Here is a 15004-nt window from a genome sequence, read left to right as displayed (position 1 = left end):
TGAAATGATGATAAGGACAACACAACACCCAATCCCTGAGCAGAGAAAATCTGCCCCAGCTGGGAATCGAACCCGGGCAGCTTGGCGTGGCATTCCGCCGTGCTGACCACCCAGTTAACGAGGGGGGGGGGGGGGGGGGGGGGGACAGAAGAAGAATGTTAATGACATCAGAGTTCAACAGAAGGCCGTAGCAGAAAAAATGGAACAGAACTTTAGTAGTTTGGATCAAAAAATTTTAAATGTTGAAAATAGTATGCAAATTAATGTAAATGTTTTAGATCAAAAACTTTAGGCAGTTCATGAAAACTGTATTCACAACAATCTGTATTCAAACAATGGTATTGCTTGGTCCACCATACCTATTAAAAAGTTTTCCATCACATAATTTACATCCAGTGGATTTTCTGCACCACTGTAGAGAGAGTTTTGTGTGAGGCACAAGTGATGAACAAAAAATTAAATTTTTTAAAAGATGTCTTGAAGACAAAGCTGTGCCCTGGGCAAATCTAAATTTAAGTCAGTGGGAAACATATCACAGTTTCGAAAAAAAAGTTTTTTAAATAAAATTTGGTGGAAAGACGAACAGAGGAAAATTAAAAGTGAGTTTCTGAATAGCCCAATTAAAGGAATAGGGATGATACTCTGAAACAGTTTTGTAAGAATCAACTTAAGAAATTAACGCACCTTGATAAACCATTTGATGAAATGACATTGATTGACGCACTCAAAAGAAAACAGGTTGCAGTGGGATTTAGTACATGGACCTGACGATTGTCTTGAACAATTTTTACGATATGATGACAGCTGGATAGGGCAATAGAAACAAGCATGTACCATAATAATCAAAATTATAGAGATCACAATGGTAATAGTTACAGAAACAGAGATAGTGGTAACTTCTATCAGGGTCAGAATGTTAATAGAGACAAAAATTTTGAACATCATCAGAATAGGAATAATGGGGATAATGATACGCAGTTTAATGGAAGAAAACATCATAGAGGTAACTATTCGGGAAACTGCAGTCCACCTCAATGAAGGTCCACAGTTTTGGGGCAAGGAAACACAACAACCATAGGACACCCAATTTACACTTGCTATTAGACAATAATAACAGTGTTAATAATGTGGCACAGGTATCTGAAGTTGAAGAGAAGGAATATCAGGTTTTTCTTTTACATTTTGAACAACAGTTTTGGGATGTTGTTGTGGTCTTCAGTCCTGAGACTGGTTTGATGCAGCTCTCCATGCTGCTCTATCCTGTGCAAGCTTCTTCATCTCCCAGTACCTACTGCAACCTACATCCTTCTGCATCTGCTTAGTGTATTCATCTCTTGGTCTCCCCCTACAATTTTTACCCTCCACGCTGCCCTCCAAAACTAAATTGGTGATCCCTTGATGCCTCAGAACATGTCCTACCAACCGATCCCTTCTTCTGGTCAAGTTGTGCCACAAACTTCTCTTCTCCCCAATCCTATTCAATACTTCCTCATTAGTTATGTGATCTACCCATCTAATCTTCAGCATTCTTCTGTAGCACCACATTTCGAAAGCTTCTATTCTCTTCTTGTCCAAACTATTTACCATCCATGTTTCACTTCCATACATGGCTACACTCCATACAAATACTTTCAGAAATGACTTCCTGACACTTAAATCTATACTCGATGTTAACAAATTTCTCTTCTTCAGAAATGCTTTCCTTGCCATTGCCAGTCTACATTTTATATCCTCTCTACTTCGACCATCATCAGTTATTTTGCTCCCCAAATAGCAAAACTCCTTTACTACTTTAAGTGTCTCATTTCCTAATCTAATTCCCTCAGCATCACCCGACTTAATTCGACTACATTCCATTATCCTCATTTTGCTTTTGTTGATATCCATCATCCTCCTTTCAAGACACTGTCCATTCCATTCAACTGCTCTTCCAAGTCCTTTGCTGTCTGTGACAGAATTACAATGTCATCGGTGAACCTCAAGTTTTTATTTCTTCTCCATGGATTTTAATACCTACTCTGAATTTTTCTTTTGTTTCCTTTACTGCTTACTCAATATACAGATTGAATAACATCAAGGGAGAGGCTACAACCCTGTCTTACTCCCTTCCCAACCACTGCTTCCCTTTCATGTCCCTCGACTCTTATAACTGCCATCTGGTTTCTGTACAAATTGTAAATAGCCTTTCGCTCCCTGTATTTTACCCCTGTCACCTTTAGAATTTGAAAGAGAGTATTCCAGTCAACATTGTCAAAATATTTCTCTAAGTCTACAAATGCTAGAAATGTAGGTTTGCCTTTCCTTAATCTTTCTTCTAAGATAAGTCGTAAGGTCAGTATTGCCTCATGTGTTCCAGTATTTCTACGGAATCCAAACTGACCTTCCCCGAGGTCGGCTTCTACTAGTTTTTCCATTCGTCTGTAAAGAATTCGTGTTAGTATTTTGCACCTGTGGCTTATTAAACTGATTGTTCGGTAATTTTCACATCTGTCAACACCTGCTTTCTTTGGGATTGGAATTATTATATTCTTCTAAAAGTCTGAGGGTATTTCGCCTGTTTCATACATCTTACTCACCAGATGGTAGAGTTTTGTCAGGACTGGCTCTCCCAAGGCCGTTAGTAGTTCCAATGGAATGTTGTCTACTCCGGGGACCTTGTCTCGACTCAGGTCTTTCAGTGCTCTGTCAAACTCTCCACGCAGTATTGTATCTCCCATTTCATCTTCATCTACATCCTCTTCCATTTCCATAATATTGTCCTCAAGTACATCAGCCATGTATAGACCCTCTATATACTCCTTCCACCTTTCTGCTTTCATTTCTTTGCTTAGAACTGGGTTTCCATCTGAGCTCTTGATGTTTATACAAGTGGTTCTCTTATCTCTGAAGGTCTCTTTAATTTTCCTGTAGGCAGTATCTATCTTAACCCTAGTGAGATAAGCCTCTACATCCTTACATTTGTCCTCTAACCATCCCTGCTTAGCCATTTTGCACTTCCTGTCGATCTCATTTTTGAGACATTTGTATTCTTTTTTGCCTGCTTCCTTTACTGCATTTTTATATTTTCTTCTTTCATCAGTTAAATTCAATATTTCTTCTGTTACCCAAGGATTTCTACTAGCCCTCGTCTTTTTACAAACTTGATCCTCTGCTGCCTTCACTACTTCATCCCTCAAAGCTACCCATTCTTCTTCTACTGTACTTCTTTCCCCCATTCCTGTCAATTGTTCCCTTATGCTCTCCCTGAAACTCTGTACAACCTCTGGTTCTTTCAGTTTATACAGGTCCCATCTCCTTAAATTCCCACCTTTTTGCAATTTCTTCAGTTTTAATCTACAGGTCATAACCAATAGATTGTGGTCAGAGTCCACATCTGCCCCTGGAAATGTCTTACAATTTAAAACCTGGTTCCTAAATCTCTGTCTTACCATTATATAATCTATCTGATACCTTTCAGTATCTCCAGGGTTCTTTCATGTATACAACCTTCTATCACGATTCTTAAACCAAGTGTTAGCTATGATTAAGTTGTGCTCTGTGCAAAATTCTACCAGGCGGCTTCCTCTTTCATTTCTTAGCCCCAATCCATATTCACCTACTATGTTTTCTTCTCTCCCTTTTGCTACACTCGAATTCCAGTCACCCATGACTATTAAATTTTCATCTCCCTTCGCTATCTGAATAATTTCTTTTATTTCATCATACATTTCTTCAATTTCTTCATAATCTATAGAGCTAGTTGGCATATAAACTTGTACTACTAGTAGGTGTGGGCTTCGTATCTATCTTGGCCATAATAATGCATTCACTCTGCTGTTTGTAGTAGCTTACCCGCATTCCTATTTTCCTATTCATTATTAAACCTACTCCAGCATTACCCCTATTTGACTTTGTGTTTATAAACCTGTAGTCACCTGACCAGAAGTCTTGTTCCTCCTGCCACCAAACTTCACTAATTCCCACTATATCTAACTTTAACCTATCCATTTCCCTTTTTAAATTTTCTAACCTCCCTGTCCGATTAAGGGATCTGACATTCCACGCTCCGATCCGTAGAATGCCAGTTTTCTTTCTCCTGATAACGACATCCTCTTGAGTAGTCCCCGCCCGGAGATCCAAATGGGGGACTATTTTACCTCCAGAATATTTTACCCAGGAGGACGCCATTTTGGTTAATGTTGCAAGGCCAAGTCAGTCAATCATCCAGACTGTTGCCCCTGCAACTACTGAAAAGACTGCTGCCCCTCTTCAGGAACCATAAGTTTGTCTGGCCTCTCAACAGATACCCCTCCGTTGTGGTTGTACCTATGGTACGGATATCTGTATCGCTGAGGCACGCAAGCCTCCCCACCAACGGCAAGGTCCATGGTTCATTGGGGGGAGGGGGGGGGGGGGGGGAGTGGAGGGAGTTTTTGGATACTATGTTTAATTATAGTGCTGTAAGTGCTAATCACAAACCAAAATGTGAGAGTTATGAGAATTTTGATGCAGTATGTACTAATGATTTATTCTCTTGGTCAGAAAACAGTGTTATCGACATATGTAAATCAGGTGATGACTGTACTGGATCTGTGTATATGCGGATGGATATGTGTGTGTGTGTGTGAGTGTATACCTGTCCTTATTTCCCCCTAAGGTAAGTTTTTCCGCTCCCGGGATTGGAATGACTCCTTCCCTCTCCCTTAAAACCCATATCCTTTCGTCTTTCCCTCTCCTTCCCTCTTTCCTGACGAAGCAACCATTTGTTGCGAAAGCTAGAATTGTGTGTATGTTTGTGTTTGTTTGTGTGTCTATCGACCTGCCAGCGCTTTTGTTTGGTAAGTCTCATCATCTTTCTTTTTAGATATAAAGGTAAGGTAAGTGATTTATGCAATGATGTAAGTGAGAGTCATGGAATACCAGTCCAGTCAAAGTAGTTTTCCATTAATGTCATACAGATAGTGGCGTCGATAGGTTACATCGATCATGTAAAGCATGATCTTTGAACTCTAACTGCTCTGACGAGCTGCCATGTTAATGTTCCAGTCAGCCTTTGTACCTTGTACAGTATATACATGTATCTTTCTTTGTGCTGAAATATATATATGTATATACATTTATGAGAACAGTCAGTTATCCATATTCCTGTTTCCCATATTGGTGAACCTGAAGTTTCTACATCATCCGCGACTTCCGCATCCGCTGTGTGGAATCAACAGGTTTTACATTCGACGCCATGGCTGCCTCACCCAACATTTTGTACAAGGATTTTGAGGCTCAGATACTACTACCAGGCCACTCCAACCCTCTGCTAACGGACAGTGATTTACGATCTCCAACTAAGTTAACCTCAATCTTTGCAGTTCTACAATGGCCGAGTGTTATGCCGTTACCCCAGACAATGGACTCAGGTTTTGTGTTGCCGGACTGTGCACGCCAACATGTGAAAGGTGAAGTGGATGATTTCCAGAAATGTGTAACGATTGCTCACTCGTGTAGTGTTCAAAGGGACCCAAATTCGCACACGTGCTTTGATCCTCTACATGCAGCAACGTTGGTTACACTAGTGCCATGTGCAACACCGCCATTCGTGCAAAATTCCCACATGGTCAACTGCTATCAAGCTATGCCAGTTTTGCCTTCCTCACAATTTAACTATGGACATTTTTATACATCAAGTTGACCAGGCTCAACCACCAGATCTGTAGCCCAGTTTCTCGACCACATGGGTTCGAGCACACCCGATGGCACTTCGCCATCCAGAAACGTTGTACTACAACAATGTGACCTCCAACAGGTTTCACCAGTGATTTATGGTCCTACCACAAGGGGTGTATTTATGATGTGCACAGGAGACTCTCGCTGTTGCCACACCAAGTACCATACCCCCGACCCCCTATCCCCCTCCCCCTCACTCACATGGTGCCCTGATTCCCACCATACTCCCGCTCGCTCCATCTGCAGCACCCTCTGTGCCTGCTGCACCGGCCTTCCGAGATGGACAATTTAAGTACTGTGATTTTAACCTCCGGTCCAGTTTACAGGCCTACCTCACATGCTGCTCATCCATTCGTTCCCACGGTACCGGCCGTGCCTGCCACGTCGTGCTTCCGTGACTCATCAGGGACATTGCAACTGGCCATTGTTCGGGACGTGTTTGCTAGTAACATGCCAACACCAGTAGTGCCGGGTTACAGGACAGTCTATCCGACCATGGGACAGCAGGCCTTCCAAGATATGCCGAAGCCACCCTCCCCCCGGCCGTCTGCCAAAGCTACCTCCTTTATAAGAGGACAACTCCGTTTCAAGGTCTGTGCTTGTGGAGCACCTTTCCGAGTTATAATGGGGGACCGACGACAACTCTAAATTTCTATGTCTCGTCACACACCTCCATGACCACTCAGATTTAATTTGTGACCTCCTCCTTTCACCACTGGTGCAGCCAAAATACAAGTTCACCAAGAAGACAATATTGGACCGACTCGCCTGCTCACCACAGGAATTAATAATTAAGATCCTGTACGAGGAACACCTGGGGGACCGTACTCCGTCACAACTCTGGCGCTGCCTTTGGCTACTTGTGAGTGAACACACGATGCCGGATGTTACGCTGTGGGCGGTATGGTATGCCAAGTTACCTACTGACCTGCAGATACACTTGCTACCGCACTCCTTCGAGTCTATCAGCTCTCTCTTTCCAAGCACTCAAGAATCGAACATGCACCATACATCCCAGTTTATATTCTGGAACAGATCAACAAGGACAAACCTCCTCCACTGTCACAATCACTGCCACCACCACATCTGGCTCATCTGTACTGTTGCTACCACAAGATTTTCGGGGATAAGGCCAAGAAGTGCAGATTACCTTGCCAGCACCCAAACGTTGACCGCAGGATCTAAAAGACGCCGAGTCCTGCGGGGAACTTCACAGGCATCCTAAAACATTGCACTTCGTCCATTCATCCTCTCGGTTGAGCGGTCATTTATACGTGAATGACATTTTGTTGCGGCTTGTTTTCCTAGTCAACACAGGCTCTGATGTGTCCATCATACCTACATCATTGGCTCCTCCCGTTTGTTCACCGATGAAGTCACTTTTAAGCACTGTCAACAAATCAACATTACAAATTGTCAGCTCTGCTAAAGTTATGGTGCATCTATCTCCTTCTCTACGTTTCCCGTGGACTTTTTACATCACTAACGTTGACGAACCAATTCTCAGTATGAATTTCTTGTCCAATTACAAACTCTCTCCAGACATAGTCTAAGGTTCAGTGTTTCACCACCCCTCTGACACCCAGATACCATGCTCAGGCACTTATGCTCGTAGTTCCGTTTCTGTTGCAACATGTTATTCAGTTCATGAGTGCTCCACTCTCGTGGACAAAATTGTGACGTGCGTCACTAATCTACTGTCAGAGTATGACGCAGTGGCGCAACTCCATCGGCAAAATGACGAGTTGAAGCAATGCATTGCTCACACTTTTGACGAGCTCACCGCAGCTCATACCTTGCTGCTGCAACTGCAATCCACAGTTCCTTCACCTGATCGACCTTCAACAGCAGACAACAGCACAAACACTCATCAGGGTAGTTCAAAAACATTCATTGCATGTGACGATTCGCGTTCAGTGATCTCTGCACCCATCACAGGCCTCTACGTGCAGTGCCATGTGTTTCAAACAGTGCTTCTAATGACAAATTGCGCACGTGATGCAAACACGTTCACCGCACAGGCAGCCACCCCACGTGTTGGTAAATATTCCCCCTCCCTCGTGCACCAACCACGTGATTTGGTAGCCACCGCCATTCCCCGCGTGATGCCAACACATCTCTCGCCTGTGCCGGTTACTCAAGGGAAAGCTAACAACAGACAGTCGCTGCACGCTCCGATCTGCTCCATGCTGCGAGCACAGCCAACCTCTCCAAATAAGCACATGCCGCACTCACGTAATAGGCATGTGACTCTTGTGTTGCCTTTTCCCACTCACACTAACAGCTACACCTCATCGCAATCCACTCGTCCCAAAACTTCACGTCAGGATGTTACTCAGCCTCGTGTGCAGTTCTCAGTCTCTTCCGTCACTGACAGAACGACACACTAGATAATTACCACTGCTGGCCCTCCCATTATGCACAAGGTTAGATGCCTCAACCCCATTAAGTTGCGCGCAGCCCGGCAGCAAATTAACGAACTTCTGGAGGCAGGCTTTCTACAGCCATCGGACAGCAATTGGTCTTCACCGATTCACCTCATCACCAAACACAATGGTTCTTTTCGAATGTGTGGTGATTACAGATGCTTAAATGCTCGTACCGGCATGGACAATTACCCAGTAATGAACATAAACGATTTCACCCATATGTTATCGGGTGCCACAATCTTCAGTGTGATTGATTGTAAACGTGCCTATCACCAGATTCCCGTAGCGCCGGAAGACATTCCAAAGACTGCTGTCATCAGGCTGTTCAGTTTGTTCCAATACAACTCCATGCCATTTGGCTTAAAGAATGTGACACTAATGTGGCAACGTTTCATTGACTCAGTCTTATGACAGTTGAAGTTCTGCTTTGCATAACTGGATGACACCCTCATATTCAGCAAGTCCACTGAGGACCACAAAGATCATTTATCCCAGGTCCTCCAGAGCTTGAACTCCAATGGTGTCGAGGTCAACAAAGATAAATTCCAATTGCGCCAGTCTTCTGTGACATTTTTGGGTTACACCATCTTGGCAGACGGAATACAGCCTCCCAAATCCTGCATGCAGGCTATCACGTCATTGCCACCCCCGGCTATGTACAAAGAACTCTGAGGTTTTCTGGGTACCATAAATTACTACCGCCGACATCTACCTCCTGCCACCGCTGTGCAGACCCCTCTGACGTACTTGCTGTCCAGCAAGCAGACTTCGGGCCTTAAGCCAATCTGTTAGACTGAACCTGTGCTACAGGCCTTCAGGACTCTAAAGACAGTGTTAGCTCACGCCATTGTACTCGCCCACCCCGATCCGTCTGCTGAGTTGTCCATCACTACGGTCGTCAGCGACATGGTGGTCGGAGCAGTATTACAGTGACATTATGGTTGGGGCAGTATTACAGCAAGGCAAAGGCAACACGGTTTCACCCCTTCATTTCTTCTCTAAAAAACTGTCTACAGCACAGAAGAAATATTCCACTTTTGTTAAGGAACTTCTGGCGATCTATGAAGCCGTCAAACACTTTCATCATGACATCAGCGTTTCCACCATTTCAACCTGGTCTATGAATTTACTACAGAAATATGCTACATCAAAGACATGGGTAACATTCCCACTGATTTCTTTTCGTGGATCAATACTGTCTCACATTGTTTATTTATCCAACCTTGCCGCTCTCCAGGGCTCTGATGAGGAATCTAAAGCTCTCCTCACGGATCCTCAGACATCTCTTGTGTTTATCAAAGTCAAGTTCCCCGGCATTTTGGATGAAGTGTGGTTCGACTCTTCTGCCTGCACTCTGTGCCCATTGCTCCCTCCTATGTTGCACCGACAAGACTTTGACACCTTGCATAACCTCACCCATCCTGGCATCCATGAAACCACACACCTCATCACCTGGTGTTTTGTTCAGAAAAATGTTAAGCAGGACTGTCAAACCTGGGCACACAGCTGCATTTCCTGCCAATATAACAAAATTGGATGCCACATCTCTCCCCCCCTTGGCAAGTTTGACATTCCGCAAGGACGTTTTTGTCATGTACATAATGACCTTATCAGCCCTCTGCAACCATCAGAGGGCCACAGATATATCCTCTCCACAACTGACTGCATGTCTCGTTGGGTGGAAACTGTTTCTTTACCCAACATCACAGCAGAAACCATGGCCAAAGCTTCTATGTAACCTTTGTGGTATTAAAAAAATTCATACAACAGCCTACCACCCGCAAAGCAACGGGTCGGTGGAACGATGACATCACACCCTTAAAACAGCACTCAGGTGCCATGACTGCCTCTGGTCTGAGGCTCTTCCTTGGGTGTTACTCGGTCTCTGTTCGACCTTTAAACCTGACTTACAGTGAACCATTGCTGAATTCGTTTTTGGTGAGAATCCAGTTTTACCTGGGGAACTCATCCTGCCTCAAGCACCCAAGAATTTCCCCACCTTGCCAGGCTTTATTAGTAGAATGCACACCCACTTTAGACATGCACAGCTACACCCGCCTGTCAGTCATTCTCCACTGGACACTTACATGCCAACCGCACTCAACACATGCTCCCATGTTATGCTCAGGGATGATTCCATTAGACAACCCCTGCAACCCCCGTACCTCGGCCCCTTCAAAGCACTCCAGAGGGGAGAGACGATGTTCGACATTAGGGTTAAAGATCACCCACAAAACGTTTCACTACACAGGCTCAAGCCTGCTTTTGTAGACTTACCCCTCTGCTGTCCCAGTCGGACCATCCGGACGAGTTTTCCATTGCCAAGCCCAATTATGAGTTAGCTCATCCCATGGTAGGGTCTTCTCCTTCTGATGATTCATCACCACAGTTTGCGGGTTTCCCAAGCATGTCATCATCAACCCCATGCACAGGTTTTGATGACGTTTCATCTACTGGAGAGACTTGCTCCCTGACTTTCAACTTGTGCTGCAATGTATCACCTAACCGCTTCAACGATATGTCGATTGTCGCTTTCGACGTCTGTGTGCTCTTGCCCCTTAACAGACACTGCAGACTCAACACTCAACAAGGAACTAGATGTGAAGATAGTGCATAGCTTGTCCCTCCCCCAAGAGTGCAATCCATCAAGAGTTTGTGCATTCATCTCCTCGGATGGCTCAATCTACATTAGGGGCATGCACGTTTGCGCACCACACCCCTCCCCACACCTATACTACTGGGCCGGCCGATGCATCGTCCATCCCCACTGGCTGTCTAGCCCGTCAACGTGCCTTTGCACACTGCCCTGACTGAGATGGAGCTTCCAGTCGTGCACCTACCACCTTGCACTACTCACTCAGACACCGACGCCTACACGACCTCCCCTCAGGCCTCACACATCGTACTCCACACTGCAGGGGGAACTGTGTGGTGTCAATAGGTCACATCGATCACGTAAAGCATGATATTTGAACTCTAACTGCTCTTACGAGCTGCCATCTTAATGTTCCAGTCAGCCTTTGTACCTTGTACAGTGTACACGTGTATCTTTCTTTGTGCTGAAATATATGTATGTATAGACATTTATGAGAGCACATTCTGGAATACGTTAGCTGTGGTTAGTCAAAATTGGCAGAATAAAGTAGGAAATATAATTTTGACAGAAATATATTTTTTGTTCCTTCTGTAATAAATTATGTTGGTTGCACTATGGAATCCATTCAGTGTGTTCAACCTCTACCTGACAACTTGAGTAATCAAAGTAATGCTATGATAGCAGTAAAGTTGGAATAACCCTGTAAAAACAGTGTGGATGTAGCATTTGATGAAACTGAAAGTGATCTTTTACATGAAGTGTCTAATAACAGAGATGTTGATTCAGATTTTGGATGCCCTTACATTAAGATTAAGACTGATCAGTGGGAAGGGAGCTGTTTGATCGATACAGGTAGCCCAATTTGTAGTATATCTGAACAATTTAGAGACAAGATCCAGTAGAGTAAGAATTTTGTGGAAATGTCCATCGCATGTGTAAAGACAAGAGGAGCTACTGGTAAGCAAAGTAAGTATGTAAAAAGCAGGTATAGTTAATGTTTAATATAGAGGACAAGACCTATGACCATGCATGCTCAATGACCCCAGTCTAGAAGAAAATATTCACTACATTTGTAGATTTCTACATAATTGTGTTTTGTTTGTCATGAATGTAGTATGTAAGATCAAGTAAATTCTGCAGTTGTATCTTATTCATTGACTGAGCTTAAGTCTATTTGCAGATTCATACTATATAATTTTGTTTTCTTTCTCAGGAATGGAGTATGTAAGATGTGATTTTTAGAGTTTTGTCTTATCTATTGACTGAGTTAAAATCTATGATACACTATATAATTATGTTCTGTAATAGATTTGTGCTTTAGAATTTCATATGTATATGCATTGAGACTAAATGAGTACATCCTTTTGCAATTCTGAAATGGGACAATGTTCATAATTTGCATTGTAAAAATTAGGAATAGTATCTTAGTATAGCTGTGTGTTTCACCTTGTTAGTTCATTTTTTTACTATTGCATTTAATTCTGTTTGTTAATGTCTCATACGTCAATGCTTTAATTTCAGCTGACATAAACCCATACAATTGATTTTGGAAAATGAATAGGGAGAGCATATCTTGTGTGATGGGAAGAAGGTATTGAACAGCATGTTTAGTATGGCTGTACCCTATGGACTAGTCGACTTACAAGAGATAGGTGCATCTGCATCTGTTAACTACATCAGTGTTGTGACTGAGATTTTTAAATTGTTAGCAAAGACTGCTAAGGACAGTGTTATTTCACATAAATGTATGTTTTCTCAAGTAGGGGGATTGACTTTCCAATACATCATGTAACTTTAAATCAGTATGTACTTTTTTATCAATTGTAAATGAATCGTCTAGGCTTCTACATATGTAGGTTAGTTTGTATGGACAGTTAGCAAGTAATGTGGAAGACATTTACTAGTATAGACAATATAACAAGATGTATACATGTCTGCTTTCATACACCGATTTTGGTCCTCATGCTACCCAATTATGTCATCATTCAAAGCTAACTATGACTCTGTTTACCTGTATTTATCCTGAGTATAATTGAATTTATTGATAAGATTATGAGCTTTATTCATTTTGTTGTGTTGAAATATATTTTCTGGTTTGGATTTATGGGTCGGTCACCACATAGTAAACTTAGGTCCTAATATATTTTTTTTTCATTTTGTCCTCTCATGAATCAACATATCCTTAAATGCTCTGTTTTATGTAGCTGATTGATTTTGTATTATATTCCTACTCATGATGAGTATATTCTTCTGGTCTGTACCCGCCATGAGTTTTTCGATTCGGCTCACTCATTGTACACTTAAGCTTTGAAAATTTTCTCTTCTCTTTTGAAGATTTTGAAGGTTTGATTTTATGAATGTAAATTTACAACTTGTAATTCTAGTAATTTACCTTGCCTTTCTATTTATTTCTATAATTTAATGGTGTAAAGCTATAGTTTTGACTTTGTATTATTTGTCTTATGACAGTATGTTCCACACATCTGAAAATCTGAGTACCATATCTGGATATATGTATAGATTATGACTTGTATAGTAGATATTTTTCTTATGTTTTCTGTAACATATTATGTATCAGATACTTTGTCTGTATTCCATCCTTTGGCATCATTTTGTATGCCGATTGTCAAATCTTATAGTCTGTCACAAAATATTGTGAACACACTGTTTCCAAATTTTGCGAAGGGGATAGTGTAAAGGGACACCATCCTCTAACATTACCTTTCTTTAATACAAATAACAGATACCAAAAATATTTTTGAACCTTGTATAGGTTAAAATTATCTCAGCTGTTTCACGAAAAAAATTTCATATGCATTATATTTCAGGCTTAAATGTACAAAAATAAATTATCTTGTTACAATCAATATGTACTAACTCTGTATGTCAGCTAAAATTACTCTTCGTTTAGAAATATTTAAAATTATGAAATATCTGGCACACTTAAATCCCTATTATTAATTATGCAATATGATGCTGATTATTAAATTTATTTCTGGATTCATTTACAAAATAATGATATGACTTGATGAAGATTCTTCTTTTGTCAAGGAAGTTTGTGAACTCTTTTGAATATTGTTAGGAGCACAGAATGAGTGAGGGTAGTAGTGAGCATGCCTCTGATGGAATTGGACGTGTTTTTATGTTCGGCAATACCAATGTAAATTTCTGTTCATAAAGACAGTGTGACATAGAAAAATGGGATAAAATAAAAAAGATATAGAAACAGAAATTACACAGCAGACTTATTTAACAGTTACCAAGTCATCTGGAACCCACAAAGTCAAAAATTACAGCCTGAAGACTCTACCCCTAGATGTGACGAACTGCAGTCAACAATGAGAAAATGAAGATAAATAAAAAAGTTTATTGGTAAATCTTACTCCTCTCAAAGCTTATTAAAAGAAATCAATTATTATGAAGAGACTGAAAATCTACTGTGATGTGTAAGATTACAGGTGGACTAATGTGTTACTGACTTGCTTAATTCGTAAAGCTTGTTCTCTTGAATATATCATCCAATTTTTCTGAATCTTTTGTTTGTATGTACATAAACATTCACATCTACCAATTTCCACTCCATTCGGACAATTCGTTTATGACGAATCTCTCTCCCTCTCTCCTTTTTCTGTTTTTGACCAGAATTAATCATGCAAAGCAGAAAGTGAAATTGAAAACAGGTCTCTGGGATAACGTAGTATGTCTTCTTAGCAGATACAAGACACTGTCAGAAGTTAACAGTATCTACGACACAGCTTGACCTTTTAAAACTGTCACCTGCCTAAGAGAAGGATACTAGAATGCATACGGGCAGTGGGGTTCTGTAGTTCCCAAGGTACATCATGTTAAATAAAAATAGATCTCATTAGGAAATGAATAATTAGGTACAAGAACGAAATTATAAGGGTAAGAGAAACAATAGCATTATAATGGGAAACATGTAAGATATCACATGTTTGGCAGAAAATATTTAAAATAAGAAGTTCAATAAGTAAGTGACAATTATTGCTGCAGCCACACCAATATGAAGGTAAACAGTAATTTACCACACCCTTTATTTCTTTTGGATATATTCCTGTACTAAGTATTAAAGTTTTGTATATATTTATGTTCCCATCTTTCCCTAATCTTTCAGCAAAGACCTCTCAGGCATCAAGAAATCATCATTTGTCACTTGTCACTTTTTTATATAGTTGGTCACCCAAATTGTTCCATTTTGGCAGCCAACAAAAACGTACTTCTTTTCTGCATGAATACAATTCATAATGTTATTATTTCCATT

General features: G+C 41.4%; 1 protein-coding gene across 1 annotated transcript in view; it reads right to left on the bottom strand.

Moving 5' to 3' along the window:
• Positions 1–15004, bottom strand: part of LOC126161266 (uncharacterized) — a 322839-nt gene that overhangs the window by 249541 nt on the left and 58294 nt on the right. The window lies entirely within an intron of this gene.

The sequence above is a fragment of the Schistocerca cancellata genome, chromosome 2, assembly GCF_023864275.1.
Source record: "Schistocerca cancellata isolate TAMUIC-IGC-003103 chromosome 2, iqSchCanc2.1, whole genome shotgun sequence".
In the NCBI taxonomy this organism is placed as follows: Eukaryota; Metazoa; Arthropoda; class Insecta; order Orthoptera; family Acrididae; genus Schistocerca; species Schistocerca cancellata.
This window is presented reverse-complemented; position numbering and strand designations above follow the sequence as displayed.